At 39.3% G+C, this 22,789-nt stretch overlaps 1 pseudogene; it reads right to left on the bottom strand.

The window, feature by feature from the left end:
* Window positions 1–359: 359 nt before the first annotated feature.
* LOC139663079 (uncharacterized) lies at window positions 360–21,886 on the bottom strand (annotated as a pseudogene).
* Between the last annotated feature and the right edge of the window lie 903 nt (window positions 21,887–22,789).

The raw sequence follows: 22,789 nt of genomic DNA, 5'->3' as shown, positions 1-22,789 counted from the left end.
TCAAACCTGAGTGCCCCAGGGTTAATCTCTTCTTTCCTGTCGGCTCCGCCACTGGGTCTGTCATTACAAACGCAGGTTGCACGGCCAAGCTTTATTCCACAAATCCACAGAACTTTATTTTAAATTCAGCATTCACCTGCAGCTCGTGCCTGTGATCACAGCCATGATGTTATTCACTGTAACACACTCCCTCTCGTGTTTTATTGGTAAGTTGCAGAAACATTCTTGCAAAACCAATGTCTAAAAACAGATTTTCACCATTAATCCAAAAGGCTTGAGAACAGAGGTGTAGACTCAAGTCATCATGACTCAAGCAGGGGAGACATGCTTTGCTTGAGAGACACAATCTTAACACAAACCTGGAATCCTGTGTGCATTCCATGCTTGCACCACACAGTCAACTCCAGGCTGAGCTAACTGGCATGTCAAGAATGATGCAGAATCGTGTGAGGTTGTCGTCCACATCCAGCTCCTCCTGATCAACTAGATGGATCAACTCTGTTTTCAAGGGGTAGTTAACCCTGTTGTTGATCTCCAGCCACATTCTTTCAATTGTGTGATTCTGTCATTGTCAAACAGAACAAATGTACAGGTTCTTTATGCACATAAACTGTATCTTTCAGATTATTCCATGTCAGAAAAACTGACCATAGTCTTATTATGGTGTTTAGAATCATTATCAGCCTTTAGCTACCCATCATGAATAAATGAATGAAAGCATGAATGAGTTAATGAATGGCTTGTGTTGATTTCCTTTAAATCAGCAAAAGCTGCAACTTTTGATCTTCACAGTCTGAAAATGAACTCACCTTTGCTGAATTTCTTGGCAGATATGGTGGCCTCTCTGTGTTGCTGCGGTGGTTGGCCGACTTTTCCTACATAAAAAGTTAGATAAAACTCTTTGCCATGGTCCACTCTGACCTGGTCCCACATGCCATGCTCCATTACTGCACTTCTGCAAGAAAACAAAAAACATCAGAAAGGTTACAGGAAAGCTAGAGTACTGAATGAAGTTGCAGTAACACCACAAATATCTTGTGCTTCAGCCTGTGTCCCAGTGCTCTCAAATAACAGTTACAAGTAGGGATCAGGATCCAAAAGGAAACTGGAGTGCACTTTTTTTTTTTTTCTTTTAAGCTTTGATTTATTTGCAGTAGAGTAGCTTTATTGTCCACAGTGGGCAATTTCCGTTCGGCTTCACAAGGTTCACAAGAACCAACAGTTTCATCGTCCAGCAATTTTGCTGTAGAAGCCATCAATTGCCAGCACATGAGTCACGCCAAACATCACTAGTTTCTCATTTTGGTTTATGTGTAGTTTGTGACCCATGTAGGCTGCAGTATATGGAACTGGATTTAAGTTCCTGGCTCCCTTAAAGAGAGAGAGAAAAAAGAAAAACATTAGACAACCATACTCAACATTGATAAAACAGCACAAATAGATATAAAATTTAAAAATTGAAAGTGAAGACAGCGTCAGAGAATTGAGATCAAAACAAGTTATTCCTCCTAATGCCTCTTCAGTGTGTCTTCATTTTTAATTGGTTAGTGGAGGAAATTCACGACTGTGCACATGAAACGTTTTTCGATCGTTTTTCGGCTGTAGATTTGCTCTAAATAATGGCGTGAATATCGGTCTTTTCCACTCATTGTGCAATCGTTGGCTTCAGGAGACTTGGATTGCGCTGCAAGAGCTGTATGGAGTAATTTTTCTGTTAGAAGTTGTGCTCGGAAGCTCCTGGATTGTTTTATGGACTGACAAACTTCACCAACGTTTCAACTGGCATGTGGGTGAGTAGATAATGACTGAATTTTGACTGAAACTATTCCTTTAAAGGATTATTTACAGCACCATAAACGGTTATGCTGTGGTACAAGCCTAAAGGGACTCGTCTTCCAGCGTTCTATTTCCTGCTCCACTGTGTCTGGGTCAGTTAGGTCTTCTCGGTACCACTCTACCAGCTCTTCCTCCCTTTCTTCCGTCAGCGTTTTTTTTTTTAGAGCTTTTGGTACCAGGTAAGCTGCTAGCATCGCAGGCTCATTCATTTGAGAGAACCTGGCATCCAGCTCACTAGTGATGTGGTCTATAAAAGGATTAGACATTTACCCTGTAGTGGTCTTCCACTGACTCTGTGGGTACATTAGGCCTGTAGTTCTGTTTCACAGATATTCTCCGCTTGGCTGGGACCACATCGACAGAATCTACTTACCAAACCAGGAGATAATCCTGGACCAGCTCCGGATTTCCTAACATCACAACATCGCTTGAACCTGGTGTATGATCTGGAGGCACTGTTGGACCTTGAAGGACGGCTTAGGAAAAATTGGTGAGATCAATAATGCAAAATGAACGGTAACTTTTTTTGGTACTGTTTTTTGGACAATGTGTTAGTTTTAATATGTTTGTGAGGTTTGCGCTCCTGTACACTCTTATAAACTATCAAACATGTTTCTTGTGTGTTTTTCATTAACAGATCAATGCATTAACACTGAGAGGGGGCAGCAATGTCAAGGAGTGTATCTGGAGGATGATGTGTCTCATCTCATGACAAAACGCTCTTGCACTTAAAATAAACTGGAGAGCAATTAATGGGAAGGCTGCGTTCCACCGAATGATGTTGAGGGAGGTTTTAACAAGTAAGTTCAGAGGAGAGTTAATAATCTTGTTTTGTAGGAGCGGTTAGACAAAACACACTTACAAGCAAATTGAGCAATATGGAGGAGGAAGCTGCTGTCAAACAATGTGTAAGATTTTATTCTCCCGGTGCTTCTTTATCTGTTGTCATTTACACATTTATGATCACACAATATGCTAATCTAATAACCATATTTTAATGTTAATTATGGCGTCTGAATTCTAACAGGTGGTTGCAGCTTGCCGCCATCCGTGACGGGGGAGAAAGGCTCGCGATACACGAACCACAGCGTGTGTAACCACACACCACAGCCACCAAACTTAATACACAATCTCAAGTACACACACAATATACAGGAATTTACACACACGCATGCGCACACCCTCTCAAACACACATCCTTGCTCCCTCACACACACTCTCTTCATTCCATTCCACATACTTGTACACACAGACACTGCCACTTGCATAGCTGAAAATCATTTGTGCCTTACTTGTTAAACTTAAACAGTACTGACTTAACAGTTGATGATTAATTCTTTAATTTTGAGTAAACACTTTGTCTTGTTATTGCTCAAAGTTTGAATAAACATTTTGTCTTGTTATTGCTCATACTTTGAATAGGCTAAGTTTGTAATACAATTTGATAAGTTTAATTATAAATTTAAAAAAAATCAAATTTGTGGTTAGTCATTTATGAGTTTATTCTCTTAGGGTTTGTTTACTAAATGTATCTGCAAATCAATAAATTATTAATCTAAAATGGTGTGGTTTCACTGTTTATGTTTATTAAAAGATGTAGGCCAGAAATGAGCCATGTAATTAATTGTGATGCTTAACTGGGTTAAATGAGGTTGATATTTGCCTGAGATTTTATGCCACTGATGTGGCATAAAAGTGTATAGTTTCTTTTTTTAACACATCTTTTTTACCAGTTTCTGTTTTTACTGTCCCTTTTACCATCTACTGATCTATTTATTGCTACTCCTTTCCATTTGCCCTTGTTTTAATTTGTATGTTTTCAATTTGTATTTCTTTTAATATCAAGCATTTTATTTTATTTTTTTTATGTAAAGCACTTTGAACTGCATCGTTTGTATGAAAAGGGCTCTATAAATAAAGTTTATTATTATCTCTGGGCCAGCACAAGTTTCTGAGATAAGAGTTTTGGCTATGTTAAGGCCCAGGTGTGGCCCAATCCTGGCTGCCAGTTGTATGGGCAAGATGTGTTTGTTGGATGAAACGTATCGAACAGGGTTGGCAACAAACTTTTGCCGTGAGACTCAAGCTTTTGGGTCCTGTCTCACGCTACAAAAATAAATATCTTGCCAATGAATGGTCAATTTATCAAAGCTCAGTCTCACCAACCTACGGGCTCAGAGCATACTAGAAAGCAACTATTTTTTTCTTTCTGCATAATCAAGACTGTGGATTGGCTCAAGGCTTATCTACGATCCCTGGATTGGCTACATCTCCCGCAGTGCCGCCCCTTTTTTTATGTCACTTGTGGCGCCTGCAAAATGCACTTTAGGTGCGGTGAGAAGGAAGCTTGAAATGATCTACATGAAAAAGGCAGGAAAGGAAGATGCTTGTAATTGTCTGTTAATAGAGGTAAGAACCTTAACCCTTTATTACCTTAGATAACTGTTATAGTAGGAATAATCTTAGTTTTTATTTGTTAAAATTTCAGAGAGTAGCAGCAGTGCTAGCTAAAGTTAGAGTGCCAGTTAAGCTGTGCAAATTAATTTAGCTATCTTACAAGGCAAGTTGCAAAAATAATTTCCTATAACATGCCCTGACTTTTCTATTTCAACTTCTCTGACCATTTGCTAGACTGCAGAGAGGAGAAAGGATGGAGGGATGGAGACAAAGTGAGGAGAAAGGGAGAGGCCTGAAGAAGAGAAGGATAGAGAGGGAGATAGAGAAAAGGACAGAGGTCCAGAAGAAGAGAAGCAAAGAGTAAGATGGTAAAGAAAGAAAGAACACTAACACAAAGGAAAAGGAACAAGAGGGGAGAGATGGAGAAATAGAGGAGGGAGCAGAGAGGAGAGAGCCTCCACAGGTGGAAGATGATTCTCAAGTAACACACCCAATGCAGCAGAGGCAGATTTTTAGTGTGCGTTTATGGAATAGCTTTGTATACTTATTAATGTGTAAAATACTATAAGAATGTACAAAATGTGTTGTTAGTTTAGACAATATTTTTGTCTTAATAGAGTGAGGGAGAAGAACCAAAAACTGTGCCTAAAAAGAAATGAAAAGGTGTGGCCACATACAACTGCAGGTTTAACCCAGAGTGGACACACACACGTGGTCCTGTGTGAAGGCTGGCAGGACACCATACCAGGTCTGGTCCTCTGTTTGCCGACATGAACTTGAGTGCCACCACCAGGGCCGGACAGATGTACTCCTGCATCTGGGAAGGGAGTCACAAAAAAGGTGAAGCTGTTGTAAAACACACATGTACATTGGTCCAAAACCTGGGGAAATGGCCCAGTTGGAGGCTCAGGTGATTATTGTACATGTGAGATATGTGAGAGACCATTTTGGGCTATATTTTCTTTTGATTAACCAAACATTTTTATTTTTTTTTGGGTTCATAGACCAGAAGAGCTGCGAGCACGAAGACATTATGTTCAGCTCAAGTAAGCGCTTTCTTTTCAGTGGATATCAAAAACAATCCTTTAAATATAAATACTTTGCCTTTTTTGTTCACTTTCTCATGCTACCTCCTTTTATGTAAACATGTTTGTTTCAGAGTATTACTTGAGAGTATTACATAATTTTGTTCAACCTCCATTTGTTCTATATACTTTATCATGATAACTTCAATAATCTCTCTTCTATTTCAGCAACGTGATTATTTCTTTTCAAGGGCAAGATGCCCTTAATCGATCACGTCATCTGCCACACTTTACAGGCACAAGCCTATCTTCTGATCGAGTAAGTAATTTCTAACCCTTGTAATTTTGTGTGTAGCCCTGGTGTAAAAGTAAGGGATTATAAAACAAGTTAGTTCCTAATAAAGTTAGATGAAAATAATTCAGTAAGGAATTTTAACTTAAAGGAATTTAGTGAAATAAAGAACGAAAAAATGGTTAACTGAGAAATTAAGATAATTTAGTCATGAACAAGGTAGGATGTAAATAGTTGAATAAGTAGTTAAAATAAACAGTTCTAAACAATATTGAAGGCAGTGGTGTAAACTAAATAAAAAAACACAGATTGTGCCTTTAGATTCAGCTATTTCTTTGATTGGTTACTGTAGGTATCAGTCAGTGCCACCTGTGGTAATTGGCCGGAGGTAAGGAAGAGAACAGTAGAGGGCGGGGTTAGGAAAAAAAACATGGGGGGAGACCAGCCCCCAGGTGTCAGGTCTCAGCCTTGCTGCCAATTTGACATGGTGGCCAACGGTGGTACTGCAGTCTAATTTACTATATTTTTTTGTTTGCTATTTTCTCATGTCACAAAAGGACTGTTTTTGACAATAATGCGTACCTGTGGAGCAGTGGGAAGACTCTTGCCTCACAGGTGCTGCTGACTGTTGTTTGTTTTCACTCTGCCTCTACCTGGCTGGGGATTAGAAACAGGGAGAGGGGTGGAGGATGGAGAGTAAACACAGCTGTTGTGTGTGTGTTTCATTTTAGCCTTCCGGTTAGCCTGTTTTAGTGAAGCGCAGCATATCACAATAAACCAATTTCTCATTTCTTTCCAAGTGATACAGGCAAGGTGCTAATCTCTGATAATATTGTCTGTAGTTTGATTGTGATGTTAAAAAGTCATTTTAGGCCACTTGGCACTTTTCATTGTCTGGCAAGTTATGTGTTCTATGTAATTGAAACCTGAACTTTAATGACTAATTGATTTTTTTTTTCATTACTGTGATAAATAAAGTAGTATGATGGCAGATTAATATTAACAGTCACTCTTATTACCTTGTTTTCAGCCAAACACATGCACTGACTGTCCCTATATAAGGCTACATACCAAGACCAAGATCTGACTGGTGTGTAGTGTATAGTATCTCAAAAGGCGACAGCCTTGACTTAAAGGTTCAACACTAATTAACAATCAAGTTAGAAGTCAGGACAACATGACTATTAAATTAGAAACTTCATAGGATTTAAGGATGTATATTTTATTTTAATTGAAAATAAACAAGAAATCTTCAGCTGAATTACACAATATTTCAATACAAATGGTGAGTAAAAGTCTGTGTGAGTAAAGGTGCAAGGAGGTAAGGAGAGGGGACATTAACTGTAGGCTTGCCTACTGCACTCATGCAGATTTAGGAATGCCCCTAATGAAAGTTAGAACTTCTTCCAGAACATCAGTTCCCAAACTGTCCCGCTCTCCACCCAAAGGATTGACCTGTTCCATCAGCTCTTGCATGAGTCCTTCCTCAAGATTAAACAGGTTGTTGGGAACCTGGACTGCTTCTGTCCAGTCCAAATTAGGCGGTACATGGCCGCTATGCGTCCTGTGTGAAAACGGCGTAAGGGTCAATAGTAGCAGATGCTAGACAACAGAGGACCTCATAGAGGCCCTCCGAGTGTACCCCTCCCATTTGATGGTAGATTTCTGTGAGGCCAAAATTTATGCTCTGGAGGAGGTGTTCCAGAGTATGAAATTTGCATATTTTTAGTGCAGTAGTGTTTTGGGTTTGGCGTATGACTGATAACGCTCAGTAAATCTCTTGCCTTAAATGTAATATCTGCCAGATTTCAAAGTGCTTCTCTGTGACTTTCATTGTGGGAAGGCATGGGTTGAATGGAGAAGGCAAGGCAAACTTTATTTATATAGCGCATTTCATACACAAGGCAAATTCAATGTGCTTCACATAAAAGAAAAAAATATATAAAAACTCTCCCAAGTCAACTTGCTCAGGGCCACATTTTAAAATGAAGGAAAGAGAATAGGGTGACTTGCCAGGATGAAGTGCTCAAGCTCCTGCGGGCCATAGCAGATTCTCCTACAATAAAGTGTGTCCTTGCCCTCCAGGAGAACACCACCTTTCAGACAAACGAGAAACTGAGGAGCTGGTTCATCACCAAATGACTGCCTCAAGCTAAAGTGGGTGTCTGACTTTATTCTAACAGGATGTATTAGTAGTTTAAAAAACAAATAATATAAGAATGACTTTTGGTCTAAATGTGTATAGGCCAAAAATTTGTAACACAGCGCAAACGTCTGCTGCGATATAATCAGAAACGTGCGATCTACACATTTGCTATGTAAGCAGACAGCTTGCGTAGGCGGAGTACTCACATGTACTTAGCCTTAGTGCTCATTTCATGAAATCACTTTACATCACTATTCCTGTTCTCTTAATGTTTCTATACCACAGATGGGAGAAGATGGAAGAAAACTCATGGCTGTGGTCCTGGCACAGCTGGAAGAAAACAGACGCACACACACTCACTTTTTTATATTCCAATAAATAATGCTTGTGTCTCGTGTTCCCATGGTGAGAATGAATCATTTAGTCATTTGTGTTGACTAATAACCAGGGGTGGAAACAGTACTAAAACATTCTATTAAAGTAGAAATACTGTTACTTTGCTGAAATTTTACTTAAAACTGGGGTAGGCAAGTTTCTTTTTGTATTATTTGGTAAAAATGTCATAACACCCTGTCAGCTATCATTAATTCAAATGGTCTGAGAGATAAGGCCTCTGTGATCGCCCCTTCCTCTGTATTCTGGATGTCATGTCATTGATCCTAGGCCTCAACCAATCAGATGAGCTTTCTGCAAGGAGGCTTTCCTACTGCCTGTCAATCATGCATGCATAGCTCAGTCTAGTCCTGCCCACCCTGCAAACTGCAGAGAGAAAATAAATACAGTATATCCACAGAAGAGATGATGTTAAACAGCCATAAACCAAACTGAATACTGGGACTGGAATACATTTGTGTAAGGAGAGACCTATTCATCGAGGAGGGTTTGTCTGCAGACTGCAAGAGAGGGGCGTAACGTGAAGTGGGCGTAACTTGTAGCAGGGGGCGTAACTTGAAGTTGTCCAAATCACACAGAACCACACGAGATGTCAAAACGAGCACTTGTCGGCAAGATGCAAGATGGCAGACCGTATAGAGACAACGGTAAGAATATTTTCTCGAGATAACAGTTTAAATTGAAGTGTATAAGTCATTTTTCATACAGTAGTAACACATTGGTATTGTTACCGGAGTTGATAATCTACGGTATTAAAACTTAACCTACCTCGCTTAGCGTTGTTATTAAAGTAATCAATATTTTTACAGGCCATACATTTAGTTAAATTGTAAAATAGTTAATTCAAATTACAACCTACAGTGATCCCATGACTAATAGAGTATTTTTTTATTTCCTAAAAGGTGTGGAGTATGTGGAAATTTCTACCGATACCAGGAATGGACCGAGGGGCCGCACAATTTCGATGACCACACAATATTAACACTGCATCTTTGCCTGTTCTTGAGACAGTCTGTACAGGTAATCTTCACCTATGCATTAATGCAACTTTAATGCACCCATCCTGTTTTAATAAACACATGACTTACATGTTTTATCATGTACAAGTTTAATCTGATTATTTGAAAGAGTCTGTGATGATGCAGGAATTTGGATAGTTCTGAAGTCTTTATAAGCAACCATATGTTTGTCCTTCAGTGAATTATTGCAGTTTCTCCCCGAAAATCCTGTTTGGTAAACAGTCAAATATGTCAACAGAAAAGCAAACATGACTTATAATCTGTCGTGATCTCATTTCAAATGCTATTACAGAATCACACTGCAGTCGGCAGGGCCTTGGACCTTGGATCTTGGAACAGACAAACCAAAAAAAGTATCCGAACCATGACTCCCTCCTTCATGGTTATCTTCACTTTGAGGCATTAACAGCACATAATTACAATTTTTCATGTGTGCACTGTGGGGTCCATCCGCCTGTTGTGATAATGGACTTGCACAAGAAGGGAGTTTTTAGCTTGCCAGGTAAGTAGTGATCTGTCTTCTCTTTTAACATGACTAATACCACCAAATAACACTGATTTTGAGCAAAATGTCTTACAGTGAGTGATATTGAGGAGTTTGAAGGTCATGTCGATATTGAAGAATTCTGGCAATCTGATGACCAAGAAATTGTTTGCAGAGGCTTTTTACAAAGTAAGTTAAGAGATATGAATGGTTTTATAAAGGGAGTATTCTGCAGCCATATTTAGAAAAGTTTTCCAAAAGATCTATCTATCTGTCTACAGTGGCCTGTAATTATGTATGTACATGCTTTTCTAGTGCCATGGGTGATTGTGTATATGTCACAATAATTTGAAGTGCCCTAAATTGTATTAAATGCAATAACATTTAAGAAAGCTTTTGTTTTTCAACTACGAAGGTAACCGTGAGAATCCATGTAAAGTTTCACCTTCCTATGACAAATGGACACCGTGGATTGGGCCTCGTACCAGAGCCAGCAAAAAAGTACCCAACACCGAAATACCGTCTACTCTGCTGGATGTTTTTGAAACAGCTTCCAGATTTGGCTGTTAACTAAATGGCACAAAGCAAGTAAGATTATGGTAATGTGTCCTACTTTTCAATTAATTAATGGCTGTTGCTGCATCTACGTTTACACAGGTTGAGGCTTTGAGGAAACTTGTAAAAGAATGTGGTGTCGACTCAAAAAGGCTCCAAAATGGATCTTCTCCTACGTTTGAGGGAGGAGATGAAAACGAGGAGCACTTATGACAAAGTGTTTCAAAATGTTTGGGGAGCATCTGGTAAGTGTCCGACATATATGTAGTTACATCATTTATGTAATGACATGAAAATATTGAATTGCTGTAAACCTGTCACTATGAGTCTGTACGTGTACCTGAATACAGCTAGGTCAATGGCCACGCTAATTGTGTGTATTTCCATTTCAAGGTGGCTGGGCAGTGATCATGTGTCCTTGTGGCATTGTGAACTCGGTCAAATTCAACATAAGATCTGAAAGCCCAAGAGATTATGCAGATATGTGGCTGTCATTCCAACATTTCCCAAACATTGTCATCTATGATTTTACACGGGGATTAGTAACTCATACCAACCTACGGGAGCCAGAGAAACTGCCCTTCAGTCCATATGAAGGAAGAGTGGCTGCAGCTACCCCAGAGAATATTACATCTGCCCAGAAAGGGGAACTGAAAATGAATTTGCCATGGTTGCAGTTGAAAAAAGACCCACCTGATCTTAATGGCCATCCTGCAACTGGTTCTGCAGAGCACTATGCATTGTATGACACCTTTCATCAGTACAACACAAGAGATGAAAAGGATGCTCTGAGAGTAATTGGACTTGGGCCTGAGCTATGTGGGTGGCTCAACTCCCAGATAGCGGAGCAGCTGTTCTCTGCCATGCGGAAGAACAACTAGTTCATGAACTCTCTCTCCCCAGCAAGCCACATCTTCCTTATGCGTAGCATTTTACATCACCACAATGAGAGAGTTAACCAGCAGGCACTGGAGGACTTAAAGCAAATTTCTAATGGAGATATCACCCTTGACGCACATGGAAAAGCCATTTTGGGTATTTATGCTTTAATTTCCTTATTTTAATACATTTACATTAAGATCTATTGTAGTACAACTATCACTTCAAATCACAAAGATACCCAAAAATATCTGTATCTAGGCGACTACCGTTCAACAAAACATCACAGAAGGATAACATTTAAAATGGTTGCCTATGTAATCCAAAATAGTTTTTTTTAAATGTCTTATCATTGTAAAATGCTTAGAACTGTCATTGTCTTGCAGTGCATGTGGATGTGCCTACAGATGTGGACATGGCAGACCACTGTGGGGAGCAGTGTGAGGCTCTGACTGTGAAATCAAACCTCAGAGTGTATCGTCCCCTTCAAGAGCAATTGGTATGTGGTTGCACTGCTTTGATTTATTTATTTTTTCACGTTCATCATATTGTGTTGTCATTTCTTTTGTAGTGTTGCAATTCTTTAAGTGTCAGAGCTTAAAGTTCTCAGGCACCATGCCTGATTTCAGGCATAGAGCAGTTTTAAATTCATATAATACTTAATTCAATACATTGTACCCATTTTCTCCTGGACAACTTTTCAGGCTCACAAATCTTTTCTTGCTTTAATCCCTGAAGTGTTTTTTGTTTGACACTGCTTGCATTTCTTTGTAATATGTGTAGGTCAACTATGTACTGGATGAGGACAGACCAATGAATTAAATAATCGTAAAAGATGGTCAGACGTGCCTCACAAGAGAGAACCTTGTAACCCTGGGACTAAGAAGGGAAATGGATTCAATGGTGGGGAACAATTTTAGTTTGAATTTCTAAGTAATTGCACTTTTTCTGGAGTTAGGATTAAAAGTGTTGTATTTACAGGTGGGAAATGCTTGCTTGAGGCTTATCAAGGAAATAATTCAGCATCAGGTGTGTGCGTCTATATATACAGATATGTGACAAATTCAATTGAAAAACTGTCTGTAATTATTGATAGAGATATCTTCTACAGGGGAAAAATGTTTACTTTGTGGATCTCCATATTCCACCAACTTGGCTCTTGCCCTCATCCTGTGACCCTCTCCTCTGTCTTCCAGTAAGTATCCACAATACGCTCAACTAATAGTAATAACCTTTATCTTTTAAAACACTTTTCAAAACAAAGTTACAACACACGACAAGATAAAAACACTTTAAGGTCATACAACATGGAGAAAATGCAAAAGCAAAAGGAGCTACAAATGTCATTAAAAGTTAAATTAAAATCATATAAAATAAAGATAATAAATAATGGATAAAATAAGAGTTAAAAGAAAGCCCTCTCAAAAGTAGGTGTTAAGAAGTGACTTCAAAGATGAAAGAGTGTTGCTAGCATTCTCAGGCAGAGTTGAAAAAAGCCTTAATCAAAATTAATACAAATTAACAATATTCTCTTTGTTGTTTAAGGTGGACTCCCAAAAGAAAGATGCCCTGATTTTTCCCCTATGGACCCCAGGGCACTTCCTGCTGTGTGTAAGTGAATTTTTAGTATTGATTGCAAAATCACACTCATGGAAAGAAGAAGGCTTTATACTGAAAAAACCAAACACATTTAAGTTGTAGATCCTGTTTCTTTTTAGCCTTTGTAATCCTGCCATTGACTTGATCTGTTGTGTAATGGTGAAGACTCGTTGACTCATTTCCAAGACTATTTTCCCTGTAGGTTATGAAGCCACTTAAGAGAGAGGTTCTGTTCCTGGATTCCCAATATTCAGACAGGGGACAAGGCTTTAGTTATTTGTCTCGTTTCCCAGACTTGCTCAAACTGTTTGAACTACTGTTGTTATTTGGCAGTGGTGTTCTCCAGACTTTCCCAAATTGTGTCACCTGGCAGTCATGTTCCCTGATTTGCCAGTATTGGGAGTGCAAACTTCCTCTGACAATCATAGTAGTGGTGCACAATTTTGATGGAGAATCTTGAGATTGAAGGGTACCAGCCTCTTTAAAAAATCAAGATAAATTCAAGATATTATTAGCAGTAATCTGGTACTGCAAGGTAAATTCAATTTTTTTTTATATTTACTACTACAGCCATGGCCGGAGGTTTGACCACTTTACCAAGCAGGGAATACAGATGGCTGCATCCCTAGGAAGAGGAAATATGATGAGGTCACCATGGTAAGAATTATGGCCAAATTTTTACAGGCCCAAAAAACTTGGTCTAAAGTAATCGTCATTGCTGTGCTTACATGTACTAAGCTATTATGTAATATGCATCTCACTCCTTTGATGTAAAGGAACCTGTCCTCTCAAACCCACGTGAGGCGGAGGAGCATGCTTTTTCACTCATATTTTATGTTCACAGCTGCCTGAGGAAATTTAGCACATGATCTTCATCCTTGTGGTGCTACAAGATGGCGACCCTGCAGTCCGTACCCTGGCTCTCACGTGCACACGTTTCTGGAGGATAGTGAGAGAGGAATCCTTTCTGAAGGAAGCACACTTCTGCTGGCTTGACAGTAAGTTGAGTGTCTTTCCTTCTGCCCTCCTCCCATCTTTTTAGATGCAAAGCACCTCTGAGCTGTAGGTGAAAGTCACTCTCTCACAGGATCATGGTAAGCTATAGGCGCACTCGACTTGGACATGCCGGCTTGCCGCTTCTTACATTGCAGTGAGGGCAGAGCAAAGGATTTGTGGGTGGCAGCTGTAGGCTTCTGGCTTAAAAAAAATAAATTAACCATCAAAGCCAAACTTAAAATCATGTTTGTGCTTCTGCAAGCATTGTGACGGTAATCCAGTGACAGATTTAACCGTGATTTAGCTATAATATGTGCTGTGGGTCAGGTCGGCAAAACCAGCGTATGCTGGTCCAGGTTCTAGTGCTAAAATGATTTTAATCGTAATATAATCATTACTTCTAAAAAACACTGGACTATTTTTTTTGTTTTGTTTTAGATAATAAGTGTTTATTTTAATTTCACATTTCTCTTACAGTAGTGGTAAATTCCTTGCTGTGGTGGCATACTACTGCTAAATGAATACCGAGGAAACACTGCTACCAGAAAATTTCACATAAAAACAAAAAAATCTGAACCTAAGTTTAACACATGAACCCTTCTGTTCTTTTGTCATCAGGTGTGGTGAACTGGAATGCATTTACAGAGGAGTATAGAAGGACCTACAGAATTCCATATCTCATCTCCTGTTGCATTCAGTGCAATTCGCTCTACAAAGACTGTGAAGGCTACAGGGGATGTGGAAAGAGAGGAACACTGCAAGGATTCTACTCTGAAAATGACCTTGCAGGATACTGCAGCATTGACTGTTTTTATGTGGCTGGAGGCACTTTCTCTGAGTAACCGCAGAAAACATTTGAGTAAAACGGCCCAAATCAGATCCGTGATACAGGTTGAAGAGCAGATCTTCTGTTGGGTGACTCTTCTGGAGGAATCGGACGTCTGACGCTTCGGCTGACCTGGATGACGTTGCCTAATTTTGTACAGGGGAAAAAAAAACATCTCCTTCAATTTTTTATTAGTAGATGCATGAATGAATGAATGTGAAAAGACACCCAGAGATGATATACATTTGATAATTAAAATCAACTGGAATAAAGATTGATTCATAGTCACTTTATTCTCCTTGCTGCCATTTCTCCTCGGCTCTTCTGTCATCATTCAGGTCACAGGAATACTGATTTCATCTGTGACCTCTGACCTCTGTTGCTGTTACTTTGCTGAAACTTTACTTGAGTAGAAGTAAAAATGACGAGTAAAATGTGCTGAGAGTAAAAGTTACTGAGTTACTTCAAAACAAGACTGATGGGTGGGACGTTCTGGTCCTGTGGTGAATGTTCATAATAAAATATTGGTTGTATAATTTCAAGCATTAGGCTTGGTTACTGGACTATGCACGCTTCAAAATGTTTAATATTTGTTAAGCAAGAATACACTGCAAAAGCCAGTAACTTCAATGTGTGATTGTGCTAGTAATGGAGATTTATCTTCTTTATAGATGAGAAAAGTGCCCTGCTGTCCACGGAGGGCATACACATCCAGATATTCATGACAGTTGGACATTTAAGCCAAATAACACTTTCAGTTATTTAGTACTCTGCGGTGGAGGAACTCCATGCACACTGCTCTGCACAGTTTTGCCTTTCTCCTTTTGCATCTGCTGAGAAGAATTTTAGGTGTGCAGACACCTCAACTCACCAGTACTCTGTGGTGAAATTACATACAGCAACAGCTAGATTTACATTGATCAATCATGCACTCACTAGCAATAAAATAACAATAGAAATAATAGAAATAGCAGCAAGTACATACATATATATAGTAATATATACAGTATATAAATACAGTAAATACAGCTATAAAATAACAATAGTGTGACTAAATAATATAGTGTGTAGTGTGTGTAAGGTGCGGTGTGTGTGTACAGCCGTAATAAATAAGCATATGTGTATATAGTTGTTTGCATGTCTGTGTGTGTTTGTGTATGCACAGCTACATCTGTGTGTGTGTGCGTGTGTGTGTAGCAGGGCAGACAGGTCGCAGGCTGTTAGTGTCCATTGTTCATAAGCCTGGTTGCTTGGTGGAAGAAGCTGTCCCGTAGCCTGCTGGTCCGGGCCTTGAGGCTGCGGTACCGCTTGCCAGACGGTAGCAGCTGAAACGGTCCGTGGTTGGGGTGGTTGGGGTGGTTGGGGTCTTTGATAATCCTACCACTGCACATAAATAGAGAAAAAATTATTATAAAAATAATAATTTGATGAATTATCACCACTGCACATAGAGTAAAAAAAAAAAAATTATAAAATGTATCATTTGCAAAAATCTTTATTTTAATCATAGATTGTTTTGATCTGTCAATAATTAGTTATACTCTTCATTCTTTATGCAAATTCTGCATTTTAAATGCTCATTGAATGTCATAGTAGCTAATTAAAATAGATGAGAAACAGATAAAGCCAGAATGCCCTCGGAGGGTCATACACCTTTAAGAAATAAGGGGGCGTAACTTGAAGTCTTGCAGGCTGCAGACAGATTCTGTTGTATTCATCAGGAAGGAGTCACATTCAAGTCAGTAGCTATGACAAAAAGTTATGTTGAACATTGGTAGTACCTTGGGTTGTGTAGCTTCCTGGGCACTCCTGTAGCACTCCCTCGTAGCACCTTTGTCCTGTTGGACCAGAACTTAGTTCTATAGCACTTACTCTCGTTGTTCTCTCCTGTCTAGAAACTTGCTTGTGTTGTATGCAAATCTCATGTGTAAGTCGCTTTGGATAAAAGCGTCTGCCAAATGTGAAATTGTAATTGTAATTGTATGATATAACCCCAAAATCTGCGATTCTCTTATCTGTTACTCCAGTGCTCCCTTGATTGGAGAATAGCTTTTTTTTTCTCTCTCCGCAGATGTCATCATGAGGCTCATGGTTTTTTGGAACTCAGCTGCATGCCATTCGCCTCTTCCTCCTCATAACTGGCACATCCATCCAACCTGATCTCACAGAAAAACGTGAAATGAGCATGACTGTTGGTGGCACGTATTTTTACACCCTGCGTCTTTAAGTGACCGCTACACTGCTTAAAACGCTGTAGTGGGATACCGGGAACGACAGTTACCGTTGACGTTAGCTCAAGGCTAACGTTAATTTAATTTGTCTATTAAAGCTGAGACCAGTTCCTTTAATCAGACTCAATGGGATTGATTATTTATATGCTCTTGAAGTTTCAGAGAGAATATAAATCATCCCTTTCTAGTCACTATAATTGAAAATCCAGAAGGTACAGTTTCAGTTTTTTTACTATGCAAGTAAATGGAGAAATTGGACAGGAAAAAATATTTAAAATTCTGTCTTTTTCAAAACTGTGATGGGAGGGTGATCATTTATATTTTCTCTGAAACTTCAAGCACTGGACTCTATCAATAAATAAAAATATCAATAAATGAATGAAAAGACATCTGAGTAACAGATAATAAGAAATGTTGAGCAATTTTTTTGCGAGCGTGCAATTTAGCCCAAATGAAGCAAAGGGGGTGAAATAGATTTCTCTGTTATTTTAATTTTTTGCTTTAACATAAATTTCTACACATTTGTTTTCACTTCGATGGTACAGATTGCTTTGCATAGAACTCTGACAAAAATGAATTTTAAAATAACTAAAATGTTTTATGCCTGGGGTTTCAATAGGTTTGTTAAGTATTTTGACACTTTTTTATTTTAGTTTGATAAAACTAGAATAAACACAATATTGTTAATCATGTTTGGTCTTCAGATGGTAAAATTGCTGGTGACAGTCATGTTACAAAGCTTGCAGATGATAATTTTCTGTTTTCATAACCAAACCATGTCTTTGGTCATTTTGTGTCGTATGCTGTGTATGTATGCTAATGGTAAAGCCTGTTTTCACCAATTTTGCAACTGATCTCTGGCATGTAGGGATCAAACTGTGTCTTCCATGAGGGAAGAAAGTTTCTTCCTCGCTTCTTTTTATAACACTATGATAACAGTAGTGTTATATGAGGCTCACATTATAAAGTCTGCTCCTTTTTGGCCAACATTTTGAATTACGCTTTATTGAGGAGACATGTCTGAGAAACATTGTTTTCACATATAACCATCATTATCTTTATGGCCATACTTATCCAACAGACCTAATCTTTTAAAGACATACACCCATGATTTTATCATCATGACAGTATCATAGCTTTCAGGAGGGTGTGAAGAGCAGAGAGGGTAGTTAATTTCCCATTTGGCTGTGTATGCTTCATTACCACAGGTCACATCAGTGTGACTGAAGACACAATGCCATGATACACAGGCAACATTTTACAGTTTTTTAGCAGTGTTTAGCCTACAGTGTTTTGTCTTAAGCGTCTTCTTTTGGACATGGAGACTCCAGCTAAATGGAATGAAATGGCTGAAAAGGAGTCAGCTAGTGGAGTCCGGGGGCGTGAGGGGCAGAGAAACCTTTTCACCATGAGAGGTCAATTTACTGGCCTGTTGTGCATTCTGATGGCTTTATTGGCCTGTTGAATGTGACTGCTCATTTCTCAGGTCACATGTATTACTCTCTCTTAAACTTTCTGAAGGCAAAGGCTTTGTGGTAAGGGAACACATGACAGATGGCTATTGTGCTTTTCAAACATAGATTGTCAGAGTTTTTAGTTTTGAACGGTTCTATTATGTGCAGATAGAGATAATCATAGCCAGTCTGCCTGTTCCTACCTGTAACTTCTGAACTTATAAATAGGCTACACCAAGCAATATTCTCATTATACCTTCTCCTTTGTTTGCAGTTTCACAGCTGTATACATAAAATGGGTAACGCTTTATTTTCCAGGTCCACAATTTCCTAATAATTTACTAGAAAGGAACTGTTAATTTCTTAGGAAGTTTCCTGGAAAGAAACATAAAAGAACATCATATTGCTATCCCTAATCCTTAAAGTAAAAAGTAAAATAATTAAAAAAAAATAACTTCTTCGTGAAGAGCCAACAAATCAGAGCAAACAAATCGATGGATGTCAAAGTGTTGCCTGCGAGCAAGTTGTTATACTTGTCACTTTCAGCTGTTCAATCTCTTTGCGGAGGTCTACGTTTTCAGCGTGGGCTAGGTCGATGGCTGAGGGATTGGGGCTGAGCAGTAGTCCTTCTCTGCCAGGCTTTCGTCCATGTCTTCTTCTTGTGTTGTAACATCTTCCAAGTGTCTTTATCTCCTCTCCCATACCCCAAGTCTCAAGTGAGTAGTTGTTTCAGGCAAATAATACTGGGACAGCTCTCTTTTTCAGTCACCATCACCCCATTTCTGATGTCGGCTCTTTCATGTCCTCTTCCTTGAGGACCTGCTCAAAATGAAACAAACAAAAAGAAAAATAATATAATCGTTAGCGAACTGTCCTGTTAACTCTAACCAGCTGGTAACTAAAGTTGGTTAATTGGAGAGGCAGAAGTAATGGTTCTGGCTAATGTTGTAGTGGAAATATGTAGGCGCTACTGAGTGCATAAAGTGAATTGGAAAAATTAGAAATTACAAAATCAATGTTTGACAAAGAACAGCTAAACCTGATACAACTCCATCTAAATCTGACAAAAGACAGCTAAGACTGACAAAGGTGACTGAGGATGTCCTAAAATGGCCACCGTACTAAAGCTTGTTGTCATATTCCACTCCGCAATGAAGCTCCTCCCGGGCCAACAGGTAGGTTTTCATTTTTTTAAAACTAGTTTGGCTCCTCCGTTGCAATTTAAAAGCAGCTCTCACCCCCTCCCCCCCCCCCCCCCCCCCCATTCCTGAAAAAAATAGTCTTGTCTCTCTTCACTTTTTCATTGTGGGACATGTAACATTCAGCGGGAGAAAGATCTGCCAAAGTGACTGGTAACCAGCGACATTTCTCTGTGGGTACATTTAGCTTAGGTATTAGCCTTTATGCATGGTGCAATGTTTGTCTTTCATAATCCTCCATAGTGCACAAGCTTTGCTGTGTTTTATTTACAATGGGTTGCTGTCAACCTCTAGTGGTCAGAAAATATTGCTTAAAAGAGGGCAGGCCTAATGGATTTATAAGTAGCAGATAACAGTGAAAGTCATGGGCTTGACATGCCTTGGAGTATTATTAATTTAAAATGAGTCTTGGACACAGCAGAAGACAGAACATTGTAGATGTAAAAATATATATATATATTCCTGATTCACTTCATTGAATGACAAAGCATCCATTGGTGTCCTTTTTGCTGTGGCCTTTTTGCATCCACCATAACAAACATATATAATAATATATAATAATATATAACAAATATTTAATCATTTAATTCAATTAATTCCCCTTGTATACACAAATATCCCCTGTGTATCATTTATGTGCCCATCATCCCCAGATAAGCAAAGCCGCACACATTTGATATAAACTTTTGCCCACAGAAAAAGGGGAAGGCTGTTTCAGCATTCGAGTTGTGAGCACACATACACAAATACACAAACACGTGAAGTGCATAAGTGCTTGTTGTTGTTATCTGTATTTGTGTCCTTTGTTCTCTGTTCTACTGTACACGGGGCAGAGATTTTATGAGATTTATTCATCCAAATAAAATTGCAATTTATTAAGAAAGGAGCAAGTGGAACTGGGAAACCATCTACGAGTGGGAGTTGATGTTGTTTATGTGGCTTATCTTTTGGTTCATTCTTCCCCCTTGAGCTAAAACTCAATCCAACATATTGGCTGTTGTCAGATTTGTTGAACCGGATTCCATTACAGACTGTCAGGCCCGAGTGCAAAGACACATTCCAATAGTACTGATAATTTCCATAGTTACTGGTTGCTGTGCAATTCTGAGGCAGCCACAGAGGTAAATAGTGATCTTTGTGTTTTGAAGAAAAACAGGAATAGAGAACGCAATTTACTGTGATGGTAACCGAATGTTGCTGTGCTTATGCTTCTGGTCCAGACTTGAGTTGGCAAGAAACTGAGGTGGGCACATTTTTAAAACTGACAGCTTAATGGCCATCGGTGATGACCCCCCATTCTCAGAGAGCCCAAAAAAAGTGCAAATTGCTCCATTATAGATCAAGCAGCCCCACTATGTACCATTATTCCACAGTTGTACCTAAATGGATCAGCAGCTGTTGAATGACAGCCCTTGCTGTTTGCTTTGAACTTAGAAGTCCAAGGTGATCCAAGGTGGTCTGAGCTAATATCAACATCTGTGCACTTGGCCTTGACTCAACAACCAATTGGTGGGTTTCAAACCACCTGTATCCTATTAGTTACCAGTGTTATGTTGTTGTTGTTGTTTTTATTTACTTTTTTACATAACTGACCTTGGTACCCCACATGTAGAAAATATTTCATAGCTCTGGAACCAAGCTAAATGATTAGAAATCAGCCAGTTTTTCTTGGTCTTATGCAAACAGGGATTCAAATTTAGCTTTGAAAGATTCCTTCCAAGGCATATAATTGGTGGTCAGTTAGTCAGCTTTTATAGAAGTGAGGATGTCTGTGGTTAGAGAGAGGCAGGTAAAGAGAGATAAATAAATGGACCATAGGCATAATTTTCATTTCAACTTTGGGGGAGACATCACTACTGAGAACTGCTCAAGCCACTACAATTATAGTCTTAAAGGTTTCATGTACCAAAAACTCTCAATCCATTTTTACACGTTCATTTTCCAGCATCTCTCTGAGCCTTACCAAGAACAAGCTGTTTCTGTTGCTGTGCCTTTAAGGCTCATTAATATTAACAATTTGGACGAGTTTGATTGGCTAACCATTTCAAGAGTGAAACGTGAGACACCGCGGCCCGGCAGCTACAGGTAGGGAAAACTCTCCGGTAATGAACAATGACAACTGCTCAACCGCTTTGAAAAGAATACTTTGTTAGTCTATTATTTCTTACAAAAATTATAATGAGCGAACCTTTGTGACGCCACAAAGTTACAGAAGTCCAAACGGCTCGTTTAGAGGCTCGCTTTTCTAATATGGATTGTGTGGATTTAGTTGGTGACCGTGCGTTTTGATACTTTCACAATGGTTAGATAGACCATCCAACTCCTTTATAATCAAAGAGGCAAAGGGAATCCTGATTTACACCATATGGGACCTTTAAGCGCATTTTATACTTTGATGAAAAAAGCATCTCTGCACATAAACCGACAATTTGATGTGTATTTGGGATTGAAAAGGTTCTCCGTGTCGGTGTTGCGTACCTGCCCAAGAATCTCAACTTCACGTCCAGCCTATATGGAGTCGCGCACTCTGATTGGCTGATCATAAGGGCGATCATGATGTGTACTGTTGTTCCTTATCCATCCAACTCTTCAAGCTCCAACTGCTCCAACACATCCCATTCGTCAAACTGCGTTGCTATAGTCGCGTCCATGTTTGGTTTTACTGGATATTGTCGTCACGTCTGCTTCCTGTTCCTCTCCTCTTCTATGTTTCATTTTGGTGCGATGTGATTTTTTTAAAACACTGTCACCCTGTGTACAGCATTTCAACAAAATGCGATGCTCACAACGCAGAAGTACAAAAACGTAAGGGCTGCCACGTTCTTTACATTCGCACTTTATATTACGTTTACGTTACATTCAACTAGAAAATCTGCTTTACACCAACATGAATGGTATGTTCTTAATGGGATGCTATTCATGTTAGCTAGCCATCTGAGTTAACTTAGCTGATGAGTTACAGTGCATGGCTAAAGTCAGTTAACTACCTACGTTAGCTTGCAACTGTGATAGGTATCAGCAAGTCAGACGACATGTAGCTAGAATGGCCGAATTAACTATTTCCCCTGACGCCTTCCCCTTACCGGTCTGCACCTGCAATCTGTCAACAGTGTGTGTGTAGCTGTATGCAGCAGTCAGAGCCTGAACATGACATCACAGAAAGGGAGCCTCTCTCTCTCTCTCTCTCTCTCTCTCTCTCTCTCTCTCTCTCTCTCTCTCTGGGTGGGATTCTGGTGGGTGCTTTGAAATCTCTGACTTTTAAGTGAAGTTAGTAGTAACTTTGGGGAGCGTATCTATGTTCCCAGGGTCCTATGTTCCCCAGATTTATATGGCACATAATGGGAACCTGACAAAGGGTCCTATGTTCCCCAGTTCTACATATGTGCTCTCCCAGGGTCCTATGTTCCCACGGTCCTATGTTTAACCCTAATCCTAACTCTAACTAACCATATTAAGCG

The sequence above is a fragment of the Centroberyx affinis genome, unplaced genomic scaffold, assembly GCF_046629955.1.
Source record: "Centroberyx affinis isolate AG114_WGS23_722 - 3 ecotype Tasmania unplaced genomic scaffold, CSIRO-AGI_Caff_v1 ptg003911l_1, whole genome shotgun sequence".
NCBI classification, from domain to species: Eukaryota; Metazoa; Chordata; class Actinopteri; order Beryciformes; family Berycidae; genus Centroberyx; species Centroberyx affinis.
This window is presented reverse-complemented; position numbering and strand designations above follow the sequence as displayed.